General features: G+C 38.6%; 1 pseudogene; it reads right to left on the bottom strand.

Annotated features, from left to right (window-relative positions):
• Nucleotides 1-3,087: 3,087 nt before the first annotated feature.
• LOC101274794 (elongation factor 1-alpha 1-like) lies at nt 3,088-4,857 on the bottom strand (annotated as a pseudogene).
• Nucleotides 4,858-11,931: the final 7,074 nt, after the last annotated feature.

Below are 11,931 nucleotides of genomic sequence, written 5' to 3'. Positions count from 1 at the left end.
GGGTCACGTGGGTACTGGAATTCAGCATGTCTTAGACTTTGGAAAGGTAGATTATGCATTCCACATCTTACATACTTCCCTTAGTGTGGCTGGAGGAGCACCCTGTAATCAAGCACTTGCATGTTTCTTCAGGAAACACAGGACTACTCCTATGAATTGGGATGAAAAATGACTACAAACAGTCTCATGTCTATTCAGTTCAAGTTTTGCCACCAAATGATATTGCTAGAATTTTATGAATAAAAAACTTCAGGAATGGAGGACCTGTGGTAGCTGCATTATTTAAAACTTGTTTTGCAAGATTGCCTTTTCACTGACTTTACTGGTTTTTCTCATTGCTTGTAACAGAAACATTGTAACATGAAGTTAAACGGATTTCCATTGTCAGTTGCTTTGAGTGTTAATACTTTCCATTTGGTCAGCAATGGAAACCCCAGATAACCCCAGATTTTTTTGTTGGGGGAGAATAAAACTAAAATAGATTAAACAAACAGACCTTTAGAGGCTGTTACCATTGAACCCTGGTGACTCAAGCTCAGAAAATGAAATAGCTGACTTAAACCTCAGGTGGACCATTTCACCCATGGTCATCTTAGTAACTCTCTTCAGCCTTCAGATGTCTTTCCCCGCTCTAATTTTACGTTATTTAGTCTCCATAGTTGTATTAGCTGAATTTATGTTATATTGGCCTTCCTCATATCTGTCAGGACATGGGGCTGGGGGTGTCGGGGGGGATGTGGGCATGTTGTGGAGACTGAACTGTTAAATATCATGTGACCTCGTTGTTTTCACAGGCTGGTGAGGCCCAAGGGAACTCTGAGTTATGTGTATCTATTTTCCTATTAGGTTAGCTACTCTTTTTTTTTTTTTTGCGGTACGCGGGCCTCTCACTGTTGCGGCCTCTCCCGTTGCAGAGCACAGGCTCCGTACGCGCAGGCCCAGTGGCCATGGCTCACAGGCCCAGCCGCTCCGTGGCATGTGGGATCCTCGGACCAGGGCACGAACCCGTGTCCCCTGCATTGGCAGGCAGACTCTCAACCACTGCGCCACCAGGGAAGCCCCTAGCTACTCTTTAAGAGCAGATTTTCTTCCCTATGTGCCCCGTAGATCATGTGGTATAGTTCATGGGTGGTTTAAAAAATCCTATTGTTTTCTTAATAGTTGATAGTACAATTTCTTTTGGGAATAAGTGGTCTTAAAAGAAGACAATACCTTGGAGCATTTGGGTATGAAAAAATAGGCCCACCGTAGGATTCAGAGTGTGGGGCAGAACAAATGGAGGGTAGAATTACTTTGCATTAAAAAGAAAAAATGATGGTGGTAGGAGGGGACAGAAAGGAGAGAGAATGGCTGAGCAACATAGAAAATCAGCCAAAAGACTCTCTAGAACAGAATGACTATTAATTCCAGTTGTGATGGGTCGGCAGTGCAAACCCCATCTATTTCTTAATTTCTCTAAACGTTTTGTAACATCTGCTACACAAAGGCTTTGTGTGCATAATTTTATTTGTGTGTGTGTGTATGTAAAACTAAGAAAGGTAGCTAAAAAACCCATGCAGTAATGAGCAAGTTGCAAGATACCAAGTGGAGAACAAGAAGTCAGCTGAAGCAGGAGACAGTTATGAGAACATAAGGCCCCCAGGAATGCACAGAAATCTTGGACAGGGATTTGGACTTTCAACATGAGGTATGCTGGAGACCAGTCTTGTCTAGATTTTAAGAGTCAATTTGACCCTGGATGTCATCTAAATTAAGTAATAAATGCTCTACAAAGGTTACAAATGACATTACAAAATGATAAACACTGGACTTAGTAGAATGTTACAATTACCTGTAAAATGCAAAGAGTCCTGGAGAAGAAATTAGAAGTCCTGGGTTTGAATTTTTTTTTTCTTCAACTCCCAGCACCTTTATTTTTCCTAGAATCTAGATATAATGAACTCTAGCAGGGCAGTTATTACTATTTAAGCCTTACACTTTAGATTCTTTAAACTACTTCAAAATTTGTAAATCTGAGAATGCACATTCCAATAACCGCGAAACTAAAATTTGAGATTATACCAAAAAATTTACTCACTGTTTATGTGACTACACAAAATTTTGTGTGCAGCACATGGACATTAATATTGCAGAATTTGGCCTTTTTTTAAGTTGAAGTATAGTTGATTTACAATGTTGCAATTGTTTCAGGTGTACAGCAAAATGTTTCAGTTATATGTATGCATACATATATCTATTCTTTTTCAGATTCTTTTCCATTATAGGTTATTGTAAGATATCGAATACAGTTTCCGGTCTTATACAGTAAATCCTTGTTGTTTATCTATTTTATCTATTGTAGTGTGTATCTGTTAATTCCAAACCCCTAATTTATCCCTCCCCCTCCCCCTTCCACTTTGGTAACCATAACTTTGTTTTCTATGTGTGTGAGTCTATTCTTGTTTTGTAAATAAGTTCATTTGTATCATTTTTTAAGATTCCACATATAAGTGATATCATATGATATTGGTCTTTGTCAGACTGACTTCACTTAGTATGATAACTTCTAGGTCCAGCCATGTTGCTGCAAATGTTAATATTTCATTCTTTTTAATGGCTGTGTAATATTCCATTGTATATATATATATGTGTATATATATATATATACCACATCTTCTTTATCCATTCATCTGTCAATGGGCATTTAGGTTCCTTATAAAACACCAAAAATAGCTGATAGGAAATGCTTACTTAAATCTTTTACCTAAGTCATACTATAGGAATTTACAGTCTTGACCAAAAGAGGACACAGGTTTCTCATTAAACTTTATTTTAATGGGTCTCAAAATTCTGTGACAGATTTTTAGTCAAATTGTTTCTATTAAAAATTACTGATTTTTAAAACTTATAACTTAAAACTGCCATACGCACACAAAAACAAATGGTCCACAACATATTTTCCTTTTTTTTCTGAAAGTTTTACAATGCATTATCATTAACCAATCTTTTACTGTTAAACTTAAATGGCCAACAGAAACAAACAATCCTGATAATGTTCTTCAACAACTGATTAAAACTGGGGTGTCAGGTATTAGGGATATTATTCACTTAGCCTTCTGAACTTTCTGGGTCATCCACTGCTTTGACGACACCCAAGACACGTCTGTCTCATGTCACAAACAGCAAAATGACCCTGAGGAGGATTGTCAGAAAAGCTCTCAAAATACATGGGCTTTCCAGCCACCAAATGAACCATGCCAGCATCACCAGCTTTACAGAATTGGGAACCATCTTCCAGCTTCTTCACAGAATAGCAGTCAACCTTCCTCTTCAGCCCAGCAAACTTGCAAGCAACATTAGCTATTTGACAATCCTGCACAAGTGCATAGCCAGCACTGATTTGGCCAGGATGGTACAGGATAATCACCTGAGCTGTGAAGCCATCTGTTTCCATTGGTAGATCATTTATTTATTTATTTTTGGCTGCGCTGGGTCTTGGTCATTGCGTGCAGGCTTTCTCTAGTTGCGGAGAGTGGAGGCTACTCTTTGTTGCGGGCGCGGGCTTCTCATTGTTGTGGCTTCTCTTGTTGCGGAGTACGGGCTCTAGGCACATGGGCTTCAGCAGTTGTGGCATGTGGGCTTAGTAGTTGCGGCACATGGGCTTAGTTGCTCCACAGCATGTGGGATCTTCCAGGACCAGGGATTGAACCCATGTCCCCTGCATTGGCAGGCAGATTCTTAACCACTGTGCCACCAGGGAAGTCCCTGGTGGGTCATTTTTGCTGTCATCAGCCACAGTGCCACAACAAACATCTTTTTTTTTTTTGTGGTATGCGGGCCTCTCACTGTTGTGGCCTCTCCCGTTGTGGAGCACAGGCTCCGGACGCTCAGGCCCAGCGGCCATGGCTCATGGGCCCAGCCGCTCCGCGGCATGTGGCATCTTCCCGGACCAGGGCACGAACCCGTGACCCCTGCATCGGCAGGCAGACTCTCAACCACTGTGCCACCAGGGAAGCCCCACAACAAACATCTCTGACAGACATGTTCTTGACATTGAGACCCACCTTGTCCCAAGATAGAGCTTCACTCAAAGCTTTAGGATGCATTTCAACAGACTTGACTTCAGTTGTAATGGTGACTACAGCAAAGGTGACCATTATGCTGGGTTTGAGAACACCAGTCTCCACAGGGACAGTGCCAATACCGCCAATTTTGTAGACACCCTGGAGGAGCAGACGCAAGGGTTTGTCAGTTGGAAGACTTGGTGGCAGGATGCAATCCAGAGCTTCAAGCATCGTGGTTTCACTGGCATTGATTGCCATCTTTATGAGTGACTTTCCATCCTTTGAGTCAAAGCATGTTTGTACTTGGCTGCAGCATGTTGTCACCATTCCAACCAGAAACTGGCACAAGTGCCACTGTGTTGGAGTTGTAGCCAATTTTCTTAATGTAGGTGCTGACTTTCTTAATGATTTCCTTTTATCTCTTCTGGCTGCCGGGTGGCTCAGTGGAACCCATTTTAACACCAACAATTAGTTGTCTCACCCACAGTCTGTAAGCCAGAAGTGCATGCTCACAGGTCTGCCCATTCTTGGAGATCCCTGCTTCAACTTCATCAATGCCAGCAGCAGCAGAAGTCAGCGCAGCACAGTCAGCCTAGGGTGTGCCTATAGGCATGTTTTGGGTAGTCTCTGTGTCCTGAGACATCAATGATACTACTTGCTGGTCTTGAATTTCTACAGGGGAATATCAGTGGTGATACCAAGCCCATGTTCAGCTTTCAGTTTGCCCAATACCCAGGCACACTTGAAGGAGCCCTTTCTCATATCAGTAGCCTCATTCTCAAATTTTTTCTTTGGCTCTTTTGTTGATCCCACCACATTTGTAGACCAGATGGCCAGTGGTGGTAGACTTGCTCTAATCTATGTGTCTGGTGACAACAATATTGATATGAATCGTTTTCTTTCCCATTTTGGCTTAGATTTAGTTGTGATACTTGTGATCTGGTGGTAAATCTGTTGTGAAAAAGTAGGTTTGAATTCTGTGGCATTAAGTAATTATGTGACTTTGGGAAGATGCTTAATTACTCTGAGGTGCAGTTTTCTTACCTGTCAAAGGATAGAAGAAATTAATTATTGGTTCTCTTATCTGTAAAATGGCTCCAATGGTAACTAAGATGCCTTAGGAAGGAGAACAGAATTTGGAATCAGGAAAAATACACCTATGTTTGCATCCTGCTCCTGCCACTCTCTGGCTGTGTGACCTTCAGTTAGCTACTTAACTTCCTAAGCCTTGGTTTCTTCATCTATAAAGTAGTAATAATAACACCTATGCCTCAGATGGCTCTGAAAGGATTAAATATTTTAGCCTAGGTAGAGATGCTTGATAAATATTAAGCCCATCTCTTTCAGATTTAAGTTCAATTTCTTCACTCAGTTTCCTTCTTCATGGTCTTGAAAGAGAAAAATTTCTGGCTCTGTTTTGCAGGGTGACCCAACTTCATACCAACTTACCTCTGTGGAGCAGAAAAGGAAATAATGTTAATTCATCTTTACATTTCCCAATTATATGGAATTTAACAGCAATATTCAAATCTGTACGCTGCTATGGTTACTGGTATAATGTACTAAGTATTAACCGAGAAAGCTCTATTTAAGAATGGCATCCAGAGAGGTGGTAAAGTTTGCCTACAGATTCTTTCACTACTATGTAGCTTCTATATCTACTGTAAAGATAATACTTTCCCAGTGTCAATTTGAAGTCCCAAATCTCTTTGTATTAATAATCCTGGAAGACACAGTGGTAGTGGAACTCTTGACTCACTTTTTTTTCCCCTGGGAATAATTGGAGGCTGTAGCCATCACCCACCTCACTCCTAACCCCAATAAGCTAGGAGTAACTCCATTTAGGTTTATAGCAAAAGGCAGCCCACAGCAAAGAAGGTATGAAACCCTCAGTTTTCCTATGCAAATGGGAAGTCCATTTCTTGATCTGGATCTTGTCCTAACATTTCTTCTCACTAAATACCCAGCCATCATAAGGATGTCTTGGACAGGACTTTATCTCACTAAATACTGCTTTTGCAGTATTGTTGAAGAACAGCAAGAGCAAGGGCACAAGTCTGTCTGTCTTACTTCTGTCCATATTTCTTGGGTGTCTACACTTTCTGTCTCCCTAGGTTCCTAGTATCATGAAAGGGGAAAGGGAGCTCTTGCCAGTACCTAAGTAGTGTTGATGGGCTACTTTATCTGTCCTAAATCTTGTATTTCCTATTGGCCTTATGACATATCCATTTCACCCACAGTGTGTATCTGAGCTTTACCTACCAAAGAAAGTTAGATTTAGGGGAGGGGGTCTGAGAATGGATGGAAAACGACGTACAAATATATTATTCTTAATTTTGGTTCACATTTTCAACTGTTATCTTAATGGGATGAGTATATACTGCATTGATCCAACGGCTTTATAATCACTCTTAGGTTGAAATGATAGTGCTAAGCTGATTAAGAATTTCCAAATGAATGTTGTATTTCAAAAGATGCTCTTCTAGGCTTTGTGTTAATATGTGCTGCCTATATTTCTGACCTAATATTTCTCTTTATTTGTATGGCCCGTAATCTTTCTGTGATAAGTATTAACGATTCTAAATTCCTAAAAGCAGATTATGCGCAGATTATGAAAGTTTCTCTACCATGTTGTCATTAGGATGGTAATGGAGTACAAACATAGCTGGTGCTGATTCAATTTATTTTGCCCTGGAAATACACAATGCCCTAAATTATAAATATACCTTAAACTGAGAGGTTCAGTGCTTCAGTGTAGATATAACATCAAAACTATGTCTTAGATTTTTTAAAAACATCTTTATTGGAGTATAATTGCTTTAAAATGGTGTCTTAGTCTCTGCTTTATAACAAAGTGAATCAGCTATATATATATATATCCCCATCTCCTCCCTCTTGCGTCTCCCTCCCACCCTCCCTATCCCACTCCTCTAGGTGGTCACAAAGCACCAAGCTGATCTCCCTGGGCTATGTGGCTGCTTCCCACTAGCTATCTATTTTACATTTGATAGTGTTTATATGTCCACGCCACTCTCTCACTTCGTCCCAGCTTACACTTCCCCCTCCCTGTGTCCTCAAATCCATTCTCTACGTCTGTGTCTTTATTCCTGTCCTGCCCCTAGGTTTGTCAGAACCATTTTTTTTTTATTTTTAGATTCCTTATATGTGTTAGCATACGGTATTTGTTTTTTTTCTTTCTGACTTACTTCACTCTGTATGACAGACTCTAGGTCCATCCACCTCACTACAAATAACTCAATTTCGTTTCTTTTTACGGCTGAATAATATTCCATTGTACATATGTGCCACATCTTCTTTATCCGTTCATCTGTCAATGGACACTTAGTTTGCTTCCATGTCCTGGCTATTGTAGAGCTGCATTGAACATTGTGATCCAACACTTTTTTTTTTTTAAACATCTTTATTAGAGTATAATTGCTTTACAATGGTGTGTTAGTTTCTGCTTTATAACAAAGTGAATCAATTATACATATACATATGTCCCCATAACTCTTCCCTCTTGCATCTTGCTCCCTTCCACCCTCCCTATCCCATGCCTCTAGGTGGTCACAAACCACCGAGCTGATCTCCCTGTGCTATGCGGCTGCTTCCCACTAGCTATCTATTTTACGTTTGGCAGTGTATATATGTCCATGCCACTCTCTCACTTTGTCACAGCTTATCCTTCCCCCTCCCCATATCCTCAAGTCCATTCTCTAGTAGCTCTGCGTCTTTATTCCCGTCTTACCCCTAGGTTCTTCATGACCTTTTTTTTCCCTTAGATTCCATATATATGTGTTAGCATACGTTATTTGTTTTTCTCTTTCTGACTTACTTCGCTCTGTATGACAGATTCTAGGTCCATCCACCTCACTACAAATAACTCAATTTCGTTTCTTTTTATGGCTGAGTAATATTCCATTGTATACATGTGCCACATCTTCTTTATCCATTCATCTGTTGATGAACACTTAGGTTGCTTCCATCTCCTGGCTCTTGTAAATAGAGCTGCAATGAACATTTTGGTACATGACTCTTTTTGAATTATGGTTTTCTCAGGGTATATGCCCAGTAGTGGGATTGCTGGGTCATATGGTAGTTCTATTTGTAGTTTTTTAAGGAATCTCCATACTGTTCTCCATAGTGGCTGTATCAATTTACATTCCCACCAGAAGTGCAAGAGTGTTCCCTTTTCTCCACACCCTCTCTAGCATTTATTGTTTCTAGATTTTTTGATGATGGCCATTCTGACTGGTGTGAGATGATATCTCATTGTAGTTTTGATTTGCATTTCTCTAATGACTAATGATGTTGAGCATTCTTTCATGTGTTTTTTTGCAATCTGTATATCTTCTTTGGAGAAATGTCTATTTAGGTCTTCTGTCCATTTTTGGATTGTGTTGTTTGTTTTTTTCTTATTGAGCTGCATGAGCTGCTTGTAAATTTTGGAGATTAATCCTTTGTCAGTTGCTTCATTTGCAAATACTTTCTCCCATTTTGAGGGTTATCTTATGGTCTTGTTTATGGTTTCCTTTGTTGTGCAAAAGCTTTGAAGTTTCATTAGGTCCCATTTTTTAATTTTTGTTTTTATTTCCATTCCTCTAGGAGGTGGGTCAAAAAGGGTCTTGTTGTGATTTATGTCATGGAGTGTTCTGCCTATGTTTTCCTCTAAGAGTATTATAGTGTCCGGTCTTACATTTAGGTCTTTAACCCATTGGGAGTTTATTTTTATGTATGGTGTTAGGGAGTGTTCTAATTTCATTCTTTTGCATCTAGCTGTCCAGTTATCACAGCACCACTTATTGAAGAGGCTGTCTTTTCTCCATTGTATATTCTTGCCTCCTTTATCAAAGATAAGGTGACAATGTGTGCAAGGGTTTATCTCTGGGCTTTCTATCCTGTTCCATTGATCTATATTTCTGGTTTTGTGCCAGTACTATACTGTCTTGATTACTATAGCTTTGTAGGATAGTCTGAAGTCTGGGAGCCTGATTCCTCCAGCTCCATATTACTTTCTCCAGATTGCTTTGGCTATTAGGGGTCTTTTGTGTTTCCATACAAATTGTGAAATTTTTTGTTTTTGTTCTGTGAAAAATGCCATTGGTAGTTTGATAGGGATTACATTGAATCTGTAGATTGCTTGGGGTAGTATAGTCATTTTCACAATGTTCATTCTTCCATCCAAGAACATGGTATATCTCTCCATCTGTTTGTATTATCTTTAATTTCTTTCAACAGTGTCTTATAGTTTTCTGCAAACAGGTCTTTTGTCTCCTTAGGTTTGTTTATTCCTAGGTATTTTATTCCTTTTTTGCCATGGTAAATGGGAGTGTTTCCTTGATTTCTCCTTTAGATTTTTCATCATTAGTGTATAGGAATGCAAGAGATTTTGTGCATTAATTTTGTATCCTGCTACTTTACCAAATTCATTGATTAGCTCTAGTAGTTTTCTGGTAGCATCCTTAGGATTCTCTATGTATAGTATCATGTCATTTGCAAACAATGACAGCTTTACTTCTTTTCCGATTTGGATTCCTTTTATTTCTTTTTCTTCTCTGATTGCTGTGGCTAAAACTTCCAAAACAATGTTGAATAATAGTGGTGAGAGTGGACAACCTTGCATTGTTCCTGATCTTAGAGGAAATGGTTTACCTTTTTCACCATTGAGAACAATGTTGGCTGTGGGTTTGTCATATATGGCCTTAATTATGTTTAGGTAAGTTCCCTCTATGCTGACTTTCTGGAGGGTTTTTATCATAAATGGATGTTGAATTTTGTTAAAAGATTTTTCTGCATCTATTGAGATGATCATATGGTTTTTATTCTACAATTTGTTATTATGGTTTATCTCCTTGATTGATGTGTATATTGAAGAATCCTTGCATTCCTGGGATAAACCTAACTTGATAATAGTGTATGATCCTTTTAATGCGCTGCTGGATTATGTTTGCTAGTATTTTCTTGAGGATATTTGCATCTATGTTCATCAGTGATATTGGCCTGTAGTTGTCTTTCTTTGTGACATCTTTGTCTGGTTTTGGTATCAGGGTGATGGTGACGGCGTAGAATGAGTTTGGGAGTGTTTCTCCCTCTGCTATATTTTGGAGGAGTTTGAGAAGGTAGATGTTAGCTCTTCTCTATATGTTTGATAGAATTCTCCTGTGAAGCAACCTGGTCTTGGACTTTTGTTTGTTGGAAGATTTTTAATCACAGTTTCAATTTCAGTGCTTGTGATTGGTCTGTTTATATTTTCTATTTCTTCCTGGTTCAGTCTTGGAGTGTTGTGATTTTCTAAGAATGTGTCCATTTCTTCCAGGGTGTCCATTTTATTGGCATAGAGTTGCTTGTAGTAATCTCTCATGATACTTTGTATTTCTGCAGTGTCAGTAGTTACTTCTCCTTTTTCACTTCAAATTCTATTGATGCGAGTCTTCTCCCTTTTTTTCTTGATGAATCTGGTTAATGGTTTATCAATTTTGTTTATCTTCTCAAAGAACCATCTTTTAGTTTTATTAATCTTTGTTATTCTTTCCTTCATTTCTTTTTCATTTATTTCTGATTTGATCTTTATTATTTCTGCTGCTAACTTTGGGGTATTTTTGTTCTTCTTTCTCTAATTGTTTTAGCTGTAAGGTTAGGTTGTTTATTTGAGATGTTTCCTGTTTCTTGAGGTAGGATTGTGTTGCTATAAAATTCCCTCTTAGAACTGCTTTTGCTGCATCCCATAGATTTTGGGTCATAATACTTTCTTTGTCATTTGTTTCTATGTATTTTTAAATTTCCTCTTTGATTTCTTCTGTGATCTCTCGGTTTTTTAGTGGTGTATCATTTAGTCTCCATTTGTTTGAAATTTTTACAGATTTTTTCTGTAATTGAAACGTAATCTCATAGCATTGTGGTTAGAAAGATACTTGATATGATTTCAAAATTCTTAAATTTACCAAGGCTTGATTTGTGACCCAAGATATGATCCGTCCTGGAGAATGTTCCATGAGCACTTGAGAAAAATGTGTTATCTGTTGTTTTTGGATGGAATGTCCTATAAATATCAATTAAGTCCATCTTGTTTAATGTATCATTTAAAGCTTGTGTTTCCTTAGTTATTTTCATTTTGGATGATTTGTCCATTGGTGAAAGTGGGGTGTTAAAGTCCCCTACTATGATTGTGTTACTGTCGATTTCCCCTTTTATGGCTGTTAGCATTTGCCTTAGATATTGAGGTGCTCCTATGTCGGGTGCATAAATATTAACGATTGTTATATCTTCTTCTTGGATTGATCCCTTGATCATTATGTAGTGTCCTTTGTCTCTTGTAATAGTCTTTATTTTAAAGTCTATTTTGTCTGATATGAGAATTGCTACTCCAGCTTTCTTTTGATTTCAATTTGCATGGAATATCTTTTTCCATCTCCTCACTTTCAGTCTGTATGTGTCCCTAGGTCTGATGTGGGTCTCTTGTAGACAGCCTATATATGGGTCTTGTTTTTTTATCCATTCAGCCAGTCTGTGTCTTTTGGTTGGAGCATTTAATCCATTTACATTTAAGGTAGTTATCAATTTGTTTGTTCCTATTACCATTTTCTTAATTGTTTTGTGTTTGTTACTGTAGGTCTTTTCCTTCTTTTGTGTTTCCTGACTAGAGAAGTTCCTTTAGCATTTGTTGTAAAGCTGGTTTGGTGGTGCTGAATTCTCTTAGCTTTTGCTTTGTCTGTAAAGGTTTTAATTTCTCTGTTGAATCTGAATGAGATCCTTGCTGGGTAGAGTAATTTTGGTTGTCAGTATTTCCCTTTCATCATTTTAAATATGTCCTGCCACTTCCTTCTGACCTGCAGAGTTTCTGCTGAAAGATCAGCTGTTAAGAGAATTCCCTTGTGTGTTATTTGTTGTT

Source organism: Orcinus orca, chromosome 8, assembly GCF_937001465.1.
Source record: "Orcinus orca chromosome 8, mOrcOrc1.1, whole genome shotgun sequence".
NCBI classification, from domain to species: domain Eukaryota; kingdom Metazoa; phylum Chordata; class Mammalia; order Artiodactyla; family Delphinidae; genus Orcinus; species Orcinus orca.
The sequence above is the reverse complement of the archived record's forward strand: the minus strand, read 5'-3'. Positions and strand labels throughout refer to the sequence as shown.